Below are 20,765 nucleotides of genomic sequence, written 5' to 3' on the forward strand. Positions count from 1 at the left end.
GAATTAGATGTGGTGCTGCAGACTGTAGAGTATTGGCCACTCTATGTTCTTTTGGAGTCTGATCTAAAATCGCATCCACCTGTTCAACTCCTCCAACAGATGGTGCCTTTAGTTTTCCTTCGGCTTGAAACTTCCCTTGGGTTTCTTTGGACAAGCACGCACAAAATGGCCTCCCGATCCACAGTACATACAAAGATTGCTGGCTCTTCTTTTTTCCTTCTCTTCTTTGGAAAGAGCACCCCGTATACTACCAATCTGCATAGGTTCGATGCCCTGTTGACCTTCATAACTTCGTCCTCCTTCCGACCTGACTCGATCAAATCTTGGAACCACCGACTTGAAATCTTTTCTTTTTTCACCTTTTCTTTCCCCTTGACGGAAATCGATTTCCAACACCAAGTCTACCAACGCTGAGATTTCTGTGGGTCTATTGGGTATTCCAGCCAATGCATCTTTTAACTCATCCTTTAAACCACGATAGAACACCGCTGCTCTTTTACTCTCAGGCCAGTTAGTTTCCACCACTAGTTTATTGAATTGAGCCAAATAAGAGACCACATCGCGATTCCACTGTTTCAGGTCAAGTAGCTCATTGTCTACGGCTTGGGATATCCGCCTTCTGTCGAATATTCGAAGAAACTCTTCTTTGAAGTTCTCATAATTCCGCAAAATGGGATCGTCCTTCGAAATCAGAGGCAAAGACCAGGATGCTGCATCCCCACTTAGGTATGACAACACGAAGGCTACTCGAGATTGAGCATCAGGAAAAATGGAAGGGCGGCACATGAAATGTAACGAACACTGCGTAATGAATATTTGAGCCTTCTGTGGATCCCCACTAAAACGCTCAGGTGCCGCTAATGGAATGACGGGTGAGAGGGAGTGAATCACCTGAGTAGTCATCCTATTAGTTCCTTCAGGTAACGAAGCTTGAGCATCCGACCCAGAACCAAAAGGTTGTCTAAGCCTTTGCGCCAAATCTGCGGTCTCTTTTCTTGAGTTTACTACTTCTAATCTAAGGCTCTGGTTTTCCTCTCGGACTGCACTTAGCTCTTTTTCTATGGTATCTAATATGGTTCCTAACCCTTGTAAGTCTATTCCCTCAGCCATCTCTGTTCGGGTGTAAAATGCAACTTGGGCACTTCACTCTGTCAGACTTTAAGTTCTGTACGTTACTACACAGGAACAGAGATGCTAGCTCCCAAAACCACCCGACAGCAACCTAGAGCTTAGTGTAACAAGTCTCTAGAGAGGCTATCATGGGGGAAGGGGGAAAAGTGGATAAAATAACAAAAGAGAGAAGAGACTGTTCTGGCTGGTTTCTTCAGTAGTCCGTCCTTCAGACTTCTATTGTTGATGAGAAAAACCTGTAGACAAGAGTTAATGTTATCTTAAAACTATTTAATCCTTAAACCTGTCTTTATCTTTTTAACCCTGTTATCTCGCTTCCTTACCCTACTAATTCCAGAACACAGCTCCTCTTCTATTTCTATTTAGTCTTTTCTGTGTGTGCTCTTCTATTCTTTAACTGAATTCTTTGTCTGCAATTAGAAATTTTTTATCTTCTTTATGCAACTTTTTTTCCCTGTGTAATTTTACTTACTTCTCTATTCTCTGTTTATTCTCTTCTATTTTAATCTTCCTTGCTATCTGCCTTTATTCACAGTTTTTCTTTCTTTCTAGCAAACCTGCAATATATTTACATTTTTTGTTAAGGACTTCCACTCTCCTCTTTGACTCTGTATTATTCAAATTAGAATTCAACTTACTGTTTTTTGGGTCTTTTCCTATTGGTAATTGAGCATCTGTTTTTAATGTATTTTCTCTTCCTGTTTCAGGTTTGCCTTTTTGCTCTCGATTCCTAAGCTACAGACTGAGACGTTTTTTATCTCAATAGCGAGTATTGTTTCTCTTATTTTTACTATTTACACCTTACTCATGAGTTCTAACATGTAATTCTAACAACCTCTTCGTTGTTACAGGTCTTGCCGACTCAGTGCTCGACTCCAGTGCTGGGTTACAGAAATGCCGTTTTCTTCACAGTAAGTTCGTTTACTTATATAGCTATCAGCAAATGTACTTCTATTCACAGTCATGTAAAATACGCTTTTGATAACTTAGCTTTGTTTTCTTCTTCTTTTTCCAGATGCTCCGGTGCGACGCTGCTTCGTCTCTCTCAACGCGGTACAAATGCCTCAGCAACACGGAGACCTGCCGCTCTCCTCACTAGCCGCTTAACTTCTTTGTACACGGTTCACGGATTCGTTATCAGCAGACTCCCGAATGCCTTTCTCTCTCCTGATAACGATAAACCCTCAAAAACTAACACAATAACTATTTCGCTATCGCACTCTAAAAACGCTCCTGACTCCCTGAAATTCTTGGTGAAGTGCGCAGTTCACAAGCAGCGCGAGCCTCACCTGGAATTCCAGCGAGTTCTCTGCTGGGCACTAGAACACTAACAGCTACTCGATTCTGGTGGCCTTTTTAGGTGCCATTTCCGAGTCAGCTCCACCCATGAATCTTCCATAGCACGGGGAGTGTAAGCTTTGACCTTTCGATGCGCTATTAAACCTATCTGTAATTTTGGAGTCCTGACAACTAGGTTCTTCTAAGGTGAGGGGTCCCTTCACTCACATCTTCATTTATAAATGTATATAAACTAAATTCCTAGGGGATGGTGGTGCTGCCTTCCACCACTGTTCAGTTATCATGATTTCAACTGTATAAGTGTAACAATGTATATTGTTTTAATGTTATTGATTTTCCGGTTGGTGCTGCATTTTATAATAAAACAGTGTACAGAGCTTCTCAATTTGAAATAAACATTTTGAACTTACATAGACTTGGTGGTATTTGGCGCGGACTAACTTACACGAGTGAGCAAATTAAAGTAAGGGTGTGCAAGTGCATTGCTTCCACGACTGAGAGGTTGGGTGTGTTATGTTCTGGGTTGTCTACTTGTTGGGTATCTTGGGGGGAGGGTTCCGAGACCTAATAGTTATGACAAGGCAGTACTATAGTCAAGCAGTGGAATTGTGGTGGGTGCGGAATTTCTCATTGAGGTGTGCGAGGAAGGTCCAACCTACCATCACCAACATCCTATTTTCTGGTGCAAATGTCTGTGTATGTGCAAGATCCCTACAACAGTAGTAGTATGTCCTATAGGCTATCATATCAAAATAGTAATAAATCAGGAAGGGCTGTTGTTGCTGTGAATTTTCAAAGCCTCAAGATTAACAAAGACTCAAGATCAATAAGAGTAAAAGTAGTACAAGACGACGACCCAAAGGATTGGACTCAATGGCTCGAGCTACTGGTGAATATGAGTTTTATATTACAACCTTTCACATAAAGAGTGGCACTGGCCAACTGGGCAAGACTAGCTACTACAGTACAGACAGACTGATAGTATGTAGTAGTAGTAGTACTGAGAGTCATCATAGCGGAGGCAGGGATAAGATTTTTGAAACCGTACAGATCGGAGGATGATTGTTGGTAAAAAAATAGCATTTGGAAACAAACAATAGTTCGTGACAAATATGGGGCAGTAAAAGTTATGGAATAAGAAATATTATTAAAAACAAGAAGACTTACTGGGGCCAGCAGAGGAGCCCTCAGCGGTGTCCTCCTGGTGGTGTTCTGACTGTCACGCCGACTGCCCACTCCCTGTCTGTCTGCCCCTGGGTGCTGATGAACAGGAAAGATATAAGAAAGAGACAAACATTGATGGATGGTGTCAAACAAATACAATATTTTTCAACAACGGTCAAAAAACACTTATGTAAACAACAATTGCAATAACTAAATTGACCAATCTCATCTGGTCAACAAGTAATATCGGGGGATTCGCAGTTCGACTACTTAAGGTACTATTTATCAACAGTAATCCAGTCTTCCATTCTGATTCCAGAATACTAAGTTACAACTGAGCCGAAGTACAACGTACCACCCAACCTAGCCCACCTATTCCAGGCATGCCAATTGTACATTAAGTATGCATTTCCACTGTATTCCTCAAAAATGCATATGGTCAAATCATGGAGGACACATGACTACATTTTTTGTATACACCAAATTTTGGTTTGATTGATTGATGCTGATCTGCTAGTGCTAAGTAACTGCTAAGCCTACCACAACTCATTGAACAAATTAGAAAAGGTTCTAATAAAGACTGCCGTACTAGCAGCACGTCACGTAACTGAGTGAGGGGGCATCACGCATACCACTAACAAATTAGAAGCTCATTCAAAGTATCTAAACCTAAGTATCAATCCGCCCCTATCTATTAGTGACAGGACAAAGTAAGGAGTGGACTAGAGTCACTGTAGCATTACGTAACTTAATTTCTCTAAAATAAACTCGTAAAGAATCACGCTAAGCAAGCGCAAACGCAAAGCTGCAAACAAGTAAGATTAGTAGTAGCGCATAAGAGCACCTGTGTCATAATCACAGAAGACTTTTAAACGTTATTAACCTGGAATGTATTGTAAGCAGCAACATTCTAGCTGGTTGGAAGGAAAAAACGATATTCGCAATATATAGCACAGAGCAGAAGAACAGACACAAAGTTGTAATAATTAAATAGGTACTCACCAAGCCCCGGGACCTCCACTCCTAGCAGGTCCAGCAGGTCCGTCAGATGCGCCTGGGTGCGCCAGACCCCAGAGAAGCGCGACACTGCCCGGCGCACCTTCCCCCACTGCTGCCGACGCTCCCGGAGGCCGTACCCGGACCCAGGCCTGCCACCTGCTGCCAGGGTTGAGGGGAGGTGGCGCTGCACAAAGAAAATTAGTGCAGCCAACTCCACCTCCCCAAATAAGGCCCGTGCCTGAACCCCTTGTGGGCGCGCCTTCCGCAAGGAAGGCGGTCGCGGCTCTGGCTGCGACGGCGAACAGCCCTACCCTTAGACATGGTTCTGGGGACGGGGCGGGAAAGAAAAGGTAAAAAAAATAAAGGAGTAAAGGAAATAAATAGCAGGCAATAGAAAGAGAGAAAAAGTAGCAAAAAAACAAAAAAAAAGTAGACAAAAACCAAAAATATAGAAGCAGGAAAATAGTTAGAGAAATAATAAGTAAGAAAGATCCAAAAAAAGTGGCTATAAACAAAGGATTGAAAAGATTTTGGGAGGATTCAAAATCAGGCCCCAGAACCATACAATAGAGTGAAAAACAAGATGGCCGCGCCCATTGCGACCACGTGCGCAAGTTCGCGCGATATTTTGTCCCCGAGCAAGCAAAAAGCAACGCGATCAAGTAAAAGCAGTCGCGAACAGGAAATAACTACCGCGAACGGGCGCAAACATGCATTGCGCGACCCGGAACAGGAAGTAAGCATCGCGAGAGTGCGGGACAAGTGAAAACACGATGGCCGCGCCCGTGAGCAACCGCATTGGGTAAGTTGGCGACCCGCAATCACGCAAAAAATACCGCAAACAGGCGGCAAAAAAACTTCCGCGTCTTCGCGATATTTCCGGCGTGTTTGCGGAGATTTTCAGCATTTTCGCGATAATTTGCGAAAGTTAATTTCGCAAATTCCGCCCACCCCTAGTTGGAACTCCCATACGATGGAGTATCGCAAACATAAAGCACCATTGAATGGAGTCAAATGCTTGGACAGTGCCTAGCAGGACAGCCGCAGCTGGGTTCAGCTGGCGCAGTACTGCAAATAGGATACGCAGATTATGCGTAGTGGATCGCTCCGTCAAGAAGCCAGCTTGATCCGGGAGGATTATGATCAGCAGCTGGAGACTGATCCATGCGGCCTGAGAGCTTGCAAGGATCTGAGCATCCGTGTTCATGAGGTGTACTGGTCGGTATGATTGACACTGCTGAGGGGTCTTGTTGGGTTTCAACAGTGTTACAATAAGTGCCTCTCAGAGCTCTGGTGGTAGACATTGTTTTTTATATGGTTCCTCGTACATGGCGTGAAGGTGCAGGTTTATCAGCGATGCATACTCTTTGTAAAATTCACCAGGTAACCCATCATTCCCAAAAGCTTTGCCATTTGTGACTTTGCTTATTGCCTCCTTTATTTCGTCTATATGGTGAGCAGTTGCACCAGGAACTCCCTTTGCCCCTGGGAGAGCTATTCCAACGCAATGTCCTCTAGGTAAGCACTGGTTTCGATCTACATGGCCGAGGGTTAATCTGTGTACATATTTTTGTAAAAATTGGCAAAGATTTTCAAGATATTCATCATGTCATGATGGGAAATGCCATCACCTGTTGTCAATTCTACTATATGCGCCCGTGCCCAGGGTTCTGCAATTTTTTTGACTAGTGCACGGCCCAGTATGCCCCCTTCGCAATAAATCTGAGCCCTCCTTCTACGGGACATGTGTTTAACCCCCGCTCTGCTATCTCATTCTATTCAGTGATCGCTTCACATATTAATGCCTGTGTTCCGGAGTTAGGGGTCTGTTCATATGATCTTTCTAAGTCTGAGAGTGTAGATTCAATTACTCTTAGACGGTTGCGTATAGATTTAACAAGCCCAGCTTGGAGCCCTATGCATGCACTCCGGATTGTCACTTACAATGCCTACCATAAAGTGGCCATACGATGTACTATGTACCGAGGGTTGAAGTAGTTGACTATTGCTGGAAGACCCGGTCCAGTGAGGCTGAGGCTCACAGCCTCCAGTGAACTGGGGTAGGGTCTTCCCTGATATGTCCATCATGAGCAGGACCGCAGCGTGATCTGATTGAGACTTGGGAAGGTGTTTGACGCTGTGTACCCATGCATTCATGTTTTTAGTGACCAACCAGTAGTCCAGTCTGGATCAAGAGTTGTGTACATATGAGTGATATGTCCCCTCCCTGCCTTGAGCATTTCGCACCCTCCAAAGGCCATATTCGCGCATTCCTTCTTGAAGCACAGCTGCAGCACGTCCATTAGACCAACTCGATCCTGTTGAGCAGTCTTCCTGCTCAATTAATGGGGTATTGAAGTCTCCCCCCAGATGACCGTGGATGTCTGGAGTGCATGTAAGCGAATCCATATACTTGTGAAAAACTCTGGGTGATCTATGTTAGGGCCCTACACATTACTTCTCATTAGTAATTTACCGTGGAGTTTCCCTTGCAGTGTAACATACTGACCCTGAGCGTCCGCAATCACTTGGGAGGTTGTAGACGGCACATCTTGCTTTATGAGGATCATAACACCTCTCACAGAGGAGGAGTAAGAAGAGGCAGCTTTAACCCCTGCCCAGTGAGTCACTACATTTTTTTGGAGTGCTTTGTCATCAAGTTGGATCCTCAGTCTGGTGGGGCAGAGCATGGCGTATTGCAAGTCCATGGCTTGAAGTTTACGTTTTACTTGCAGGAACACACATTGCACCAACTGGACCGCCGCGGTGAAATCTGCGTACAGTGGCACCTCTTTTCCCTGGTAGGTTGTGTGTCCCAGTTCGTGCGCCAGGCTCAGTGCCGTTTTGCGGTCCTGGTAATTCAGCAATTTGGCGATGATAGGGAGCAGTGGCGCACCCGGCACAGGCCTGGGGGAATAGGGATCTGTGAGTGCGTGCTACTATCAGCACAGAGGAGAAGTGTTCAGCCCCCAGCATTTCTTTAAGCATGGCTTCTATATAGTGCTCTAACTTGCCTGTGTTTGTAGACTCTGGTATGCCAGTGTTGAGTAGATTATTTCTCCTTGACCGGGCTTTCAGGTCTTCATTTTTGCTTAGATATCTGCCAGTACTTTCTCCATGCTGGAGCATTTATCGGTCACTGTGGGCACGCCATCTTCAGCCGTGGAAATGCACTGCTCGATATTTAGAATACGGGCACCGTGTTTGTTTAATTTCGCTGACATTTGATCCACCTCAGGTTTAGCGTATCTATTTTTCCATCTATGGATTAGAGACTTTGCTGTATTGCCTGTATCGTTTTTTTCCCTGGGTGGAGCCGCTGCTCTCTGCCATGTCCTGCATGGGTGCCACCCTGCATGTGTGACTGTGTGTTTGTAGAGCGTCTTGTTTCACAAGACAGTGTTGATTTCTCTTTGTCAGCTTTGCCCATTCTAGCTGAGCTTGTTCTGCTTGTATTTGGTTTGCAGGAGCGTCACTGTGGGTAGTTTACTGTTGATCCTTCACCTCGTTACTATCTCAGACTCACGAGTGCACATCGTTAGTCACAGCTTCGGAACCGCTGGGTAATAAATGCCCAAGATACTTAGTATGTACCTCCCCACTATCAGCTGCAGTCTGCTCAGCGTCCGCGCTCTTTTGTCCGCCTCCATTGTGGGGCTGCACCTCGCTGGTCTGTCTTTCTGGCCTGCACAGGAGGCACCTGGTCAGTGTCTGCATGTTAAGTCTGGCGCTGTGGTCAGGCCTCACATTTGATGCGTCTTCTCCCTGACATTACTGATTTGCTCTTTATCACGACCCAACCCAGAACTTACATGATTGCTGGGGCAACCTGACTCACTCCTGATCTGAAGTCATTCTGTTATAGGGAGGGACTGTATTCTCAGGTCACGGTCTCGCCCCCGTGGCTAGCGCAGCTTACAGCACCCTTCTCTCAGCGTGGCTTCTTCTCGTTGCTGGCAGTTACTGTGCCCTGTCTTAGTGCCGCTGCGATCTCCCATTTGTTACCACATGGGTGTGTAACGCGTCCTTGTATGCAGCTTGTTGGGGGTGCTCAGCGTATTCACCCTTGCAATCTGGCTGGAGTCTCACCGCTATGGGCAGGGCCGATTCCACAGGCCGAGATCTAGGCCCCACAATTCCTGCCGCCCTCAGCACCCTCTGCCCAGCACGGCCTCCTCCCACTGCTGCCATCCACTGTGCCCCACCTCAGTGTCTCAGCAGCCAATCTAATGCTGCCACAGGTATGCACAAGGCATTCTGATATTCAGACCGCTAGGGCCGCTTGGCTCACCTCTCACCTACAACCCGGCGTCCCCGAGCTCAAGTCGTACCGCTATGGGCAGGGGCCTTCTCCGCAGGCTGCGGTCTAGGCCCCACGATTCACGTCGCTCACAGCACCCCTTATCCAGCATAGTCTTGTCTTGTTGCTGTTGGCTTCTGCACCCCTTCTCAGTGCCGCAGCGATGGGTGAAGGACTACCACTCTGCAACACTAGGAGTCCTTGCATTCAGGCCGTGTTCTTCATCCTCAGCATGGCATGGTCACAGGGGATCATTTTCATGCAGCCATGGGAGGCTGCCGTGTTCTCTGCATCAGGCCAAATCCGGGCTGTAGGTTCCACTTCCAGCTCTTAAAATCTGCCGTAACTTGTTGGTCTGGCGATCTCTGGTGTCCGTGCAACATATTCTGCCATTTTGGGCTATCGATTGTCGTCCTGGTTTACAATTCTTGACGGATTAGTGTACCGGGCCAGCGGAGCAGCACTAGTGTGTGGCCATCTTGCTGTGGGCTCAGTAGCGCCCCCTATTTATAGGACTATACTTAGTCTGATCTTTGAAGTGCAGATCTAATGCCAATGTCATTAAAACATTCCATGACCCTGTGAGTAAAACAATTCATACACAACCTTCTGAGGTGGTTCAGATGTTTCTTCAACATTACACTAGAATATACTTGGAATACCATGATAGCTCTTTTGAGGTTATTAATGGATGGCTAGGTGGGATCCAAATTCCGACCCTGACCTTGGAGCAGGCTGACTTCATAACAATTCCAGTAACCATGTTGGAAGTAAAACTAGCGATTAAGTCACTACCTATTGCTAAAGCTAGCGGAAAGGATGGATTACCCGCTGAAATATATATTGTGTTGTCGCAGCCACTGGCACCATTTCTTGTCTGCCTTTTTAATCAAATCCTTCAGGGGTGTTCTCTACCTAGCACCTTTACCAAAATTGTAGTGGTTAGTTTCCTAACAAGAATAAATCAGAGATCGACCCAAATTCATTTCAACGGTCACTACAAAATATTTACTAAGATCCTGGCAGACAGGATCTCATTAGTAACATTGCCAATCATTCCTAGGGACCAAAATGTATTTCTACCCAGGAGTTTGAATGCTAAAGCCACCGGTATAATGCCTGATGCAGAAGAAGCATTTGATTTATTCAAATGGGAAGTGTTATTTGCAATTACTCATAAATTTGCATTCCTGTTAAATTTTCTGCACCCATTGAAAACATTGTATCCTGGGCCCAAAGCCTCTATAATGATTAATAACGCTCAGGCTGGGGCGATAGTCATCAAACGTGGCACTCGTCAAGGGTGCCCTGTAGGAAGCTGCCTCTGTATATACGACACCAAAGTAAGGTATCGTGTGCACAGAGTTCAGTGGATCCCCAGAGGCTTTCAGAGGTTCAAGTAGATAACACTAAAAGCTCTATTTGTGGTAGTGTGGTTGAGCGGTTATGCTTATCAGAGGGTTGAGTTAAGCATTTATTGTACAAACTCAGGCAAGGAATGATAGCACACACTCAAAAACTGAATCCAGACCAATTGCATTGTATAAAAAGTTACTACTTTCGTATTTTATTCCTAGAACCAAGAGGAACTCAGTTGCAGGTAACAGTTTCAAAAGGAGTAATACTTTTCAAATGCAGTAGGAATAGTTTTGCAAGGCAGTAGAAACTGCCTTAGAGTAATAGAAATACTTTCATATAATCCAATTACAACAGTAGAACTTTGCAATAGAAACAGATAGACCTTTGTATGCAATAGGTTTGTAGATGCAAAGCAATCCTATGGAAGGAAAACAATGTTGTGCATTAGCAGGTAAGTACTCGACTTACAATTTCAGTCTTCAGGGTTTTAGATTAACACTGGGCAAGGGCCAGTGCAAGATAGGTACTGCACCACCAGTGGTACTGGGGCGGCAGGGATCAGGTCACTGGGCTCAACGTTAGTCAATGGAGACTGGGGTACCTCAACGAGGCACGGTTTGCAGGTCAGTACCTGTGGTTTCAGGGCACACACCCTGGGGGTTAAGATCAGCACAGGGGGGGCCACAAGGCAGCACCAAAGCAACATTAACAGCTGCACATCGGCGGCTGGGTGCAGGGTGCAAAATCAGTGTCTGGCGCCCAATGCATTTCAATAGGGAATCTTGGTCACACAAAGAGGCTGCAGGCTCAGGCCAGTAGCTGGATGAAGGTGACCACCAGCTGGGCAGGTAAGTTGGAGAGTTGAGGGACACCTGGGCATCATCGGCTGGGCTCCCCAAAGTTCGGTGCGGAGGATGCAGGGGTGCTGTTGGTGTCAGATTTATGTTCCAGGTGTTGGGTTTAGGATATTTCTTACCAGTCTCGAGGCGTTGGGACAGTTCTCGGCATCGCTTCTTGTAAGTCCTGGTTTGGCCGATATAGGGTGACCCCTTCTGGTAGCCATGGTGCTGCCGACAATGAAAGCCAAAGCAGCCAGTGCCCTTCAGAAGGAGTCCCGAAAGGAAAACCCCGGAGGGAAAAAACCTCTGATGTTGATGATGAGACTCCAGGAATGAAGGAGAAGACAAGGAGCCTGAAAACACTGGAAGACCAGGAGTCCAAAAAGGAATCAGGAGAAGACTGGAAGACAGGCTGGAGCAGAAGGCGCATGGGGAAAAATAAGCGCCAACGGAAGGAAGGAATCCCCAAAAGAGGTATGGGTTTAATATGCTGAGAAGTTTGATACGAAAGTCCTTAGCATTCCGTAAAGCCATCATGGAGCTCCGGAGTTTGTGATGACTCCCAGCCCATATACTCAATATGATTCCACTGCACTTACAATGTCTGTGAATGGCAAAGACACTGTAGGGGCACCTTGCTCATGCAGCTATGCCTTCACCTGTGGGATATTGCACCCTGCCTTAGTGCTGAGATGCCTGCTAGAGGGGTGACTTACCTATGCCACAGGCAGTGGTTGGTGGGCATGGCAGGGCAGGGATGTGTGTTCAATTTTGAGGGTAGAATGCACACCTCGTATGCTTGGTTTTTCAAAGACTTGTCCAAAAATATTTCAAGAGTGCGTGCAGACTGGATTGGTGCCATGCCCAAATGGCACCGAGCTTGATCATCACCTTTCTTAAAGTGGGGCGTCATCTCACCCCTGCCAATCGCACTGCTGAATGGTGCCTTTGTGGCGATCATATATTCCAACTTTTTCATCAATGTGCTTGTTTTTATTCCATCATTTTAAAACTATTTATCAATTTTACTTCAACTTATTTTAAATCCACACGCGGAATATTAAAGTGCCATTTTTCAAATTTCTAGTGTTCAACCTGTGTCCCTCCGGACCTCTTGAAAGAACACGACTGATGCAGAGTTCTTCTGAGGCAGCGTTTATTCAATAAAAAAACCAATGCATTTCGGGCTGCAAAGCGCCCTTCGTCGGGGGTCACTATAAATAACAATAAAACAGTCACCGATTATTATTGGCGAACCATGTTTTGAGATCACAAATTAATGTTCAATTTACCATGAGACAACATTGCATTACACCCCAAGCGTTTCCCACAATGAGACCCTTATCTCAATCCTAGCTAATGACCTCCCACATTTCACGTAGCGCATCAATATCTTTAGATAAATTATATTCTAACCTTTGCCCCCTACTCACTATGTTCTTAACCCACAATTGCCTCTCACTACTTACTGCCAATGTACATATGACGCGTTTCCTCACAACCTCCCCGCTAACCTTTGCCCTCCTTTTCTAAACCCGCTTCTCAAGTAACGTTCAGTTTACAACCAGAGTGTCAAAATCCCATTAATGACTTCCCGCTTCTGTTTCCTCGTTTTTAACATATTGTGCATTCACACACAGTTAATACTGCTGCTTCTAGGGATGGGTGCCATGTCGACTCTGAGTTTTGTCAGCAATGGCAGTGTGTATGTGTTTGATGAGCGGTCTCTGATGGTAGCTTTTACAAGGAACTAACAGGTGTGCCAGAGGTGCCAATTGTGGAAACAAAGGTACAGTTTTGGGAAAAAACACCGGCACTAGGAACCTGATTGGCAGGAACCCAGTGCACATTCAGTTAAATGCATCCTATAGCAGGTGAAAAGTTGGGGGTAACCATGCAAGAAGGGGCCCTTTCCTACATGCCCTATGTCGCCCGTTTTATTTGCGCTATTTCTAGAACCCTTAGCCTGCGCCATTCGTCAGGATCAAACTGTCAGCCCCACTATTGGATCTCCAACGCTTAAACTGTATCCTAATGATAGTGTGTTATATTTAGCCTCAAATGAGACAAACGTCCATGTGCTTTTAGTAAAATTGCCGAATTTACAGCTATCGGCAGCTATAAAAATCAATCAGACAAAGCCGCAAGCCTTATTGTTCAATAGCTCCCGTTAGCTCCTTCCAGCTGCTATGCATACGACGTTTCAAGCAGGGCGACCTATTAGATATCTGGGTGTTAAAGTGACATCAAACTACGGCGATTTATACACTCTAAATTATGCTTCCTTACTAGTCAAAGCTCATACACTAATTAAATAACGGGACAGACTTCCCCTCACGATCATAGGGAGTATTTCGGTTATAAAAATGAATTTGTTTCCTTTGTTTCGGCTCGCCTTTTCCAATGTACTGATTAAAATTCCTAAATCGTTTTTTGAGGCTATTGACGCAGACATCAATCAATCAGTTACTTGTAGAGCGCACTACTTACCCGTGAGGATCTCAAGGCGCTGGGGGGAGGGGGTGCTGCGATACGTATGCTGACATGCGCACATTTATCGGGCAAAAGAAACAAGCAAGGATGAAGCTCTCAATTCTTCACTCAACTCAAGAGGAAGCGGGTTTGGCTCGTCCATGTTTTAAAAACTATTACCCAGCAGCTCTATTGGCTCCCCTTCGCCTCAAAAAAGGCATTCGACAAAGATGTGAATAGTATGTTAAATGCGGCTGGAATTGACCCAGATCTTTTTTACAGATCCCTAGACTACCAAGGAGAACCCATTATAAGACTCCCCGGATTATAACGGATCATTTTAATTCCATCTGGCAAGAATCTGACGTCCCATGTTTTCACCCTGAGGTAAAACTTGACTTCTGTTCAGGGTTTGGTCTAAGCTTCGGCCGGTCCACCTTGAGATGCTCATTTACTATATTATGACTCATGACAGCTCAGCAAGCCTTCCTGCTGCGCTGCCGTGCGTCAAATTACAAGGGCAGAAATGTGCCGTACCTACAAGATACGCCACATCCCTGTCCTTCTGCCCTGTGCTGGCGCACAAACAGCTGCCGTGCACCAATGCAAACACCTTTGCGTCATTTTGCACGGGTGCCTGCGTTGCAGGGATGATTGTTTTCGTGCAGGAAGGTACACATTTTCCTCTTTCTATAAGCGCTGCACGCATAAAAAAGAGGAAAAAACAAGGAGAAATAAAAGTATTTCTCATTATTGTGCCACTCCTAGAATTCCAATGCATTCCCAGCTTTGAAAATCTTTGTAAATCTGGGAATGTGTCATTTTCCATGGATGTTCTGTGGGAACATCCGCAGTAACACCCATGGAATGCCCCTTTCATGCAGAGTAATGCCTGAAAGGGCCCCATATTTACAAGGCCATAAAAAGTCATACAGGGTGACTTTAGGCACCCTTCTAAATATGGGCGCGCACACGGCACTGACGGTGCGTCAAAAAAAGTGATGCACTGGAGGCGCAATGGCCCTGTAAATGAGGTCCTGAGACGTTGGGCAGGACTTGAATTTTGTTGGCTTAGAGATTTTTATCGTAACAATCAATTCATTTAGTGGCCAACATTTACTCAGATGAACACATCAGCTAGTCCAACCCTTTTTTTAGTTTCACTCAAATACAGCATTTATATTGTAGCAACCCAATAGAGATGAATGAAGTAGTGGAAAACATATGTCAGGCCTTTTTATCTCCGTCTATTAGGGACTGGACCAAAGTTAGTGCCGGACCTTATAAGTAAAATTGTGACTACCACAGGAAGTGATGTAACTAGAGCACCTTGGAAGTAACAGATGGAAAAACCACCCGTGCGGCTAACTTTAAGCACATGGCTTTCTGCTGTAAATGGATGTTATGCTGTACTCTGGAAAAGATCAAAACGATGTATAATGGAGCAGAAGCCAGACGCTTTAGATGTGGGTCGGAATCACTGGTTTGGCCCCACATGATTTTTACTTGCCCTAAACTGAGAGTGTTTTGGTCTAATATCGTTAATAAAATAGCAGTCCGTACGGGACGAGCGATTGTTCGCGGATTGCTTAGGGCCATTTTTGGCATTCGGTTGAGTTAAAACAATCTCCTTATCGAACTAAATCAGCTCTGTTTCAAAGCCAATGGCACAGTCCTTAATACTTGCTAACTGGAAGCCAAACAATTATGCCCACCATGGCTCAATGGAAAACTAAAATGTCTAGGGTGAAGAACCATGAGTCGGGCAAATCGGTGGTTTAATAAGATTTGGTCAAACTGGGAAAGAGTTGGGAGTGGTGAGTCCTTCGGATAGTGGGTTTCACTAGCCAAATGTGGGATTTAAGAGATGCCACTGGCAGTCACTGTCAATCAGTATATGATCAACCTTTAGGATTATTGTATGCGATTTTAGTAAATTGATGTTTACAGGAAAAAAACGGAAGGTGCACTCGTTGTGAAGTCAATACACAGGGGTAATAATCTGTTCAAAGGGTACTTCTTTTTATTCAAATTGATCTAACATGGGCTTCAATTGGAATTCCATAGAGCATATTATCAAGCCCATTATCGCCGTTTTAGCGGCAGTTTTCTGCCGCTAACGCGGCGATAATTTTATCGCCTGGCTTGTTAATATGCCCCTTACTTCTTTCAGTGGCCACTGGAAATATGTGGAAGGAGGGGGCCAAATTATGCGGCAGAGTTGAGGAAATTAGGCCACAAAATAAGGAAATTATAAAGCATAATGGGGCACATATTGTAATAGGTTTACTTCAGTATTTTACACTTTTCATAATCTTGTTAACAATGGACATTGGGTGCACCTCATTAGTACCAGTTTAATACCCAAATGTAGCGATTAAGCAACAGAAAGGTGACCTGGCAAAAGGCTTTCACTATGCGGCAACACATGCTACTGCGTTTTTAGTAACTTTTGAACTATTTGAGCTAGAAACAACATTTTATGTGTTAAAATCTGCAGTTTATGCAGCAGATGTGGCAAATGCAGCAAATTTATAATTATGCAAAAATTGACGTAGCTGCACAATCGCATATTTCCAGTGGCCCTGCCTATGGTACTCGCCCCTTTAGTGACAGATCACGGGGCGTTATAAGGATGTGTGAGTGAATGAGCGCAATCACACATAGAAATCCTCCCTCTGGTGGTCAGTCTAGTCTCTAAACATCTGGAAGGAGTCCCACAGGTATCCGAAGAATAATGCGATGGATTAGATCCCAGACTCACTGAATCTCATTAAGATGGAAAGTAGATGCAGCTCCCAGAATGCTTTGCTTTCTAGCACATAGACGGGAAGCCTCAGTGCACACAGAATTGTTACAGCTGCCGGGAGTCCCAACGTACCTTTAGGGAGCCGCGAAATCTTATTTAGGAACGGGAGACCCGAGGTTCCTCAGACATTAAGTAAACAGCATATTTTACACCTGAGTTTGGTGCACCTCAGCTCTTGGGGAAGGGAAAGGGGGCGTTCGTCTAAAGGTCCCTGAGTTATTACTAAGGGAACACGTCTAATATGTACGGAAGGCAGAGTCGTAGTAACTGGTTAGGGACATTGACTTGGTGTTTTTTAAACGATTATATGTTACCTGGCAGCAGAAGAGACCATGTGCGTGATGTGCACGTGGGTCTGCCCTTTTCATAGCCTCGTGCTTGAAGCGCCTACACTCTCTCGCGCCAAAAGCAGACATTTACCTAAACATGAATCATGACTGGCGGCTGTGACGCGCCGTCTCTCCGGGGTGTGCGACAAGAGAGCCTCCGAGCTGGTGTGTGTCCGCTTTGGGGTGACCAACTGGCACACGGGGACACTTCTCCAAAAACGGGGACGTCTGGTCACCCTAATTTTGGGAGAACTTATAAAAAAAAAAACATCGTATTTTGATGCAAGCCATTGCTGCCTGCTGGCTGTTCAACCGTTGTTTTTATTTTTTTGAATGGGACGGCGCGAGGTCTTACCTAGTCACGAGGATCTTTGTTTTGGTGTTCTCTATTTTTTCCCTCTGGAGTGTCTACAACGTCACCCGTTCCTTGTGACGTCCGTTTTCTCGCGTTAACTTGGTGATGCAGGGACAGTGCACGCGAATCTGTGCTGTAAGCCACCCGGCAGGCGTCAGTTCGGCGTGCTGCCATCTGGTGAAGTTCTTAAATGTAACACCTACAGAGTAAGAACCAATCAAAGACCAGTGTCCCCACTCTACCTGGTGTCGCCTCCTTCTCGCGGATGGTACCCTGCCTGATTCTTCCATCATCGCGGCCTCAGGATCCCTCACAAAGGACCACTCGCCTCCTCTGCCTCCCATCCAATGAATGTGCAGAGAATCATCGCCCAACCAAATGTGACCTTCACACTCAGCTAACACAACATAACACATGTGATGAGCACAGTGACACTGGTGCCTGAAACATATAGAGAGTTACGCACAGCGAGCAGAAATGCAACATTTGAGGTGGCGCCGGGCACCCAGGCCATCAGGAACCAGACTCTGGGTCACTCTCTCGGCAAAGCCCCCACTCCCTCGTCACTTGCGAGTTTCTGACGTGCCCGGTACAGCTGTCAGCAGCCGCCGCTGCTCCGATCGATAGTAAATGCTTAAGCCCCCATTAGATAGAGCTTTTATTGCAGATCGGGGCCCCACATTAATAAAACATGAAATCTAAGTGCAAGAATTAATTCAGTCCGAGAGCTATTCAGAGATGTCAGCTAATTGGTCACCTTCTATTCAGCGCCAAAGATTGGAGTCAATTCTCGATTGATAGATTGCTGCCGAGAACAGCGGATCGATACTTACTGGGGCGCATTTCTGTGGTGACCAGAGGGGGCGCTACACAAACGTTTGTGCATGGCTGAGTTCTGGCATTAGTGACATTAGCAAACAGAAAGGGCTATGAAATTACTCATGACGTGCTAAGTGTAACGGTCTAGTCTTTCACCAAAGTGAGGTCCCCATGGCCCGGAAGGACATCCACACAATGTAACACTCTCTGGCCAGGCGTGGCCGGAGAGCTTAAATAAATGGGCGGAGATGGCACGGGAATTCCAGCCCACACAGTGACCTACGAGTGCGTATCTTGTGTTCACGGCTGGTCCCTATCCACCACAAACTGTAGGGCCATTACACTGGCGACGAGGGTGGGCGTTCTGACCTGCTCACTGCTGTCCCTCCGTTGGTGTGGTCCTGGTGCTGACTGCGCCCCTTCGTGGCGCCTATTCGTCCCGCTGCAGCATCGAAGAGCCGACACACTCCAGTCGCCTCCTGAAGCACTCCAGCGCCTGCAAGTGCGAGACGCAATCTGGCTACCCCGCTCGTCGTGTGTCACCGCAGAGGAAATGCGGTTTCACTCTGCCGGCTTCCACACGTCATCGCCTGCCTGCTTGAAGTGAGTCTGTGCCCACCGGCAGTATTATCGTCACGCGCATTCGCGCTCCATCCAGCCACCTCCAGTGCCTGCCGTTGCCCTCCAGTTTTTCCGCTGTACTTTGTGTCAAGGAGCTACGCCACCTGCTGGTAGGAAGAGGCTACTGCACGACCCACACGCTGAGCTTGCTGCTCCCTCTCATTTAGCCCTGCGTGTGCCCAGTGGCTCTCCCTGCACGTGCCCAGTAGCTCTGGCTGTGGTGCACACACGTAGGGGAGGAAACACCTGCTTGGGGGGGAGTGAGTGTCATCACCCTGACATCCCAAGAGAAGACAAGAGGAATGGTCAAAAGAGTGCAATAAGGAAGGCGGATCCAGGTAGCTCCTTTCCCCAGCTCAGCTAACCCTGCGGCAGGAACCACGTTGCTGACCCCTCCAAAAGGTCACCATGTCCAACCCTGGTGCCGCAGCTGCACACACGGCCCAACAGTACGCGCCCCCTGCTCCACATGTGGCGCAGCCCACGTCACAGCACTCCCAGTTTGCAGCGTTGCCCCCATTCAGCGAGCTGATCGATCCTGCCATGGCGTCACCCAGATGGACGGTGTGGATTGGCAGGCTCAACAACTATTTCACTGCGACTCGTGAGGCAGATGGTGAAGTTAAAAGGTTGTTACTACTCCATTTTGGTGGGGAAGAGATATACAAACTGTTCACTCTTTTCCCAAACACAGGTCCCCCCACTGACTACGATGCAGCCGCCAGGGCGCCGAATGCCCATTTAGACCCGAAACTCAACCCCGACTATGAGCGTTTCAAGATCCGTCAAGCGCGTCAGAGGGAAGGCAAAACGATGGACATGTTCCACACTCACCTGCGAGAACTGGCCAGTACCTGCGCGGACGACGACCAGAATAAGGAGGTGAGAGCTCAGGCAATTCAAGGATGCTGCAACAAACATACTGCGACAGCCAGGAATCACCCTAGAAGACATCCTTATCCTAGCAAGGTCGCACAAACTGTCCGATGCCAGAGCAACAGTCATGGATGCCGCGCTTGCCCAACAAGCATAAAAGCCAGTAACGATCAAAACGGAAAGGGCAGATGCCATACGCACCCCCTCCAGAAGCAGCCGAGGGCGATGGTCAACCAAGAGCTCGCGAGGAATGCGCTGTGGCTACTGCCGGAATAAAGAACACCCACCAGAAGAATGCCCTGCACAGGGTTGGACGTGCTCCAAGTGCGGTATCCCCAATCACTATGCAAGTGTCTGCCGGGGAGAAGCCCGAAGCAGAGGAGCATGTGGAAGACGATCACTGTCTAAAGCAGTGCGACAGTTATCACTTGACGAGGCAGGGAACCTCAAAGTGATGAAAACGACAGCCAGTCGGAAGCAATATTTAGAAGACTCATCCATTGATGACGAGGCGGAAGCCTAGCTGATATAATTCGCAAGTGACCTCAAGAGAAGACAGAGACCACAACCGACGTGTGCCATCGAGATTGCAGGGACACCAGTGACGGCCCTAATTGACACAGGGGCATCCGTAAACGTCATGGGCTGCCAACAATACAAACAACTGAAGCCAAAGCTGACGTTAACTCCGTCAAACGTGAAAATCATAATGTACGGAAGTCAGAAGCCATTACCTCTAAAAGGAAAGATGAAGGTGCAGGTCAAATCCGACACTCACGAAGTCACTACGACGTTCCATGTCATAGACCAAGAGGCAGACATCTTAGTAAGCAGCCACACGGCTGAGGATCTAGGGCTGGTGGTGTTCGCCAACGCAGTCAAAACATTGCGGAACGATGACATCCTTGAGCTGTTCCCACAACTGTTCAAAGGCCTTGGGTGCATGAAGGGGCCTCCGGTGAAATTGCACATTGATAAGGCCGTGAAACCAGTTGCCCTATGACACCGCCGCATACCTTTCCACCTCCGGCCGCTCGTTGAGCAAGAGTTGCAGAGTTTAGAACAGCAAGGAGTAATAGAAAATTTCACCGGACCAACGCCATGGGTGTCGCCCATGGTCATTGCTGAGAAGCCAAAACAGCCCGGGAAGATACGGCTCTGCATCGACATGCGCATGCCAAATCAAGCGGGAGCGACATCTCACCCTAACAGTGGATGATATCCTGGCTGATCTCAACGGCTCCAGATGGTTTTCAAAACTCGATCTCAATGCCGGCTACCACCAGCTGAAGTTGGCGGAGAAAGTAGGTACATCACAACTTTCTCAACACATATAGGACTACGTCGCTACAAGCGGTTGAACTTTGGTATTTCTTCGGCAGCGGAGATATTC

The sequence above is a fragment of the Triturus cristatus genome, chromosome 11 (assembly GCF_964204655.1).
Source record: "Triturus cristatus chromosome 11, aTriCri1.1, whole genome shotgun sequence".
Classification (NCBI taxonomy): domain Eukaryota; kingdom Metazoa; phylum Chordata; class Amphibia; order Caudata; family Salamandridae; genus Triturus; species Triturus cristatus.